A 2,330-nucleotide genomic window follows, 5' to 3' on the forward strand; every position below is an offset into this window, starting at 1 on the left:
CAGCAGGGTTGGTTTCTTCTGCAACTTCTCTCCTTGGCTTGTTGATGGCCATCTTCTTCCTGTGTCCTCACATGGTCTTCCCTCTGTGTGTCTGTGTCCTAATCTACCCTTCTTATAAGGACGCCAGTCAGATTGGATTAGGACTCATCCATATGACCTCATTCTAACTTAACTGCTTCTTTAAAGAGGCTGTCTCCAAGTACAGTTACATTCTGAGGGACTAGGGATTAGGAATTCAATATATAGATTTGGGGAAAAGGAGAGGGAAAACACAATTTAGCCTCTAAAACTGATAATACTATGATCTTGAAGACGCACAATGTGTTGTAATATATTAAAGGCTCTGGTCAATCTGATAGCAAAGACATTATTTAGCTTTGTCCTTACTAAACTTATTTGACATTTTTTCTCATAACATTCATTAAAATTTCATAGGGAAGATGTTACAAGGAATAAACTTTGAGAAATACTGCCATCCTATCCTGGCATGCTAGATCAAGATCACTTGGAGTCATGTTGTATTCATTCTCTCTATTGAAGAATTAGGTTCAGAAAATTTTATAGCAACCAAAATCCAAAGATAACATATTTGAGAGGAAAAGTGAATGTCAGCTCACCACCAAATGAGAGCTCATAAAGATGGATACAAAATCAAATGTACATTTTCACCCTGCCATCTTCTTGGACTTAGCTCTCGTAACCACATCCTATCTGCCAGCAAATTCTAAATCTGACCCTTCTTGCTCCCATCCTGGTCCAGATCTTCCTAACTCATGTCTCTGTTCCCACCCTGTCACCCCCTTGGTTGATTTTCATCATGGCAATTGGAGTGGTCCTGCTAAAGGTGGTCCAATTCCAGCGTTCCACTAGTCACACACCCCATGAGTTCACTTCTTGCCCACAGTGGAAGCCAGAGTTCTTGTGATGGCCCTGGAGGTCTTAACCTTTCTGCCCACATTTACTTCTCTGCCTTCATTCCCTACCATAGTCTTACTTGTCTCCTGACCCCAGCTAAGCAGGCTCTTATCTGCACACCCTGACCTCAGGCCTTTGCTTATACCTCATCTCTAGCAGGAGCACTGCTCCCCAGATACTTGCCCAGATGGCTCCCTCACTTTCTACAACTCTCTCCTGAAATGTCACCTTCTCAATGATGCCTTCCATGACAACATTATTTAAAACTACAACCCTCCAGGAATGCCTGGGTGGCTCAGTCAGTTGAGTGTCCAACTCTTGATTTTGGCTTAAGTCATGATGTCAGGGTCCTGGGATCATGCCAGGCATGGGGCTTTGCACTCAGCAGGGAGTCTTCTTCTCTGCCTCTCTGCTCATGTGTTCTCTCTTTCTCTCCCTCTCTCTCAAATAGGTAAATAAATAAATATTTTTAATAAATAAATAAATAAAATTACAATCTTCCAGCACACCGTACCTTCTTTTCCTCAATTATTTTTCTCAATGTGAGCTTCATGAAGGCATTTTTTTTTTTTTTTTGCTCATGGCCAGCTCCCCATTACCTAGAACAATGATCAGCACATAGTTAGAGCTCAATAAACATTTTTTTGAGTGAACATATTAATTTGGTTTGGATTACAAACCTTCTTTCCATTCTATTATATTATCATACTATTATACTACTCATCTGTTCATTCATTCATTCATTCATTTCAACAAGTGAGCATTTATTATGTATATGATATTCTGGTTCTATAATGGTAAGTAAAACAGACATATCCTTAATAATGTTTACTTGTCAAGTAAATTGAAATATACAGTTCCTCTTTGGAAATTTTTTGGTTCTCTACCCTAACAACACCAATAATATTTGTTTCAAATAAAAGTAGAGCTAATATGGATAGGGTCTAACTGCCTTGTCATGCAATTTGCTGGGTACTTTACATGCATTCTCCAATTTAATCCTCTCAAAACCCTACAAAATATGTAATATTTTAGCTCTTAGGTTTAAGGTTTGTGCTTGCTGATCCCCATTTAATAGCTGAAAAGGCTGACTCACAAAAACATAGTAATTACCCCACAGTATCTCAGAGTTCTAAGTGTTAGAGCCCAGATTTATATTAAGATTATCTATATCCAAAAGTCAAAATGCTTCTTTTTTTCTCTCCTTCACTCGTATTCTGGATATTTTGAAAAATTTATTGATGTTCACTGCTCCCAAAGATTCATCTGAGCTGTGACTGTTCTAGACCAACAAGAGAGAAAAGACCATTGACCTCCAAGGCCTTGTATTATCCTGAGAAACCAAATTAACAACAACAATAAGTAAACAAAGAAATGAGTGAATATACAAGAAACTGGAACAGTGAGATATGGCA

This window comes from Mirounga angustirostris, unplaced genomic scaffold, assembly GCF_029215605.1.
Source record: "Mirounga angustirostris isolate CCGP_5_RB_7025 unplaced genomic scaffold, mMirAng1.0.hap1 SCAF_2, whole genome shotgun sequence".
In the NCBI taxonomy this organism is placed as follows: Eukaryota; Metazoa; Chordata; class Mammalia; order Carnivora; family Phocidae; genus Mirounga; species Mirounga angustirostris.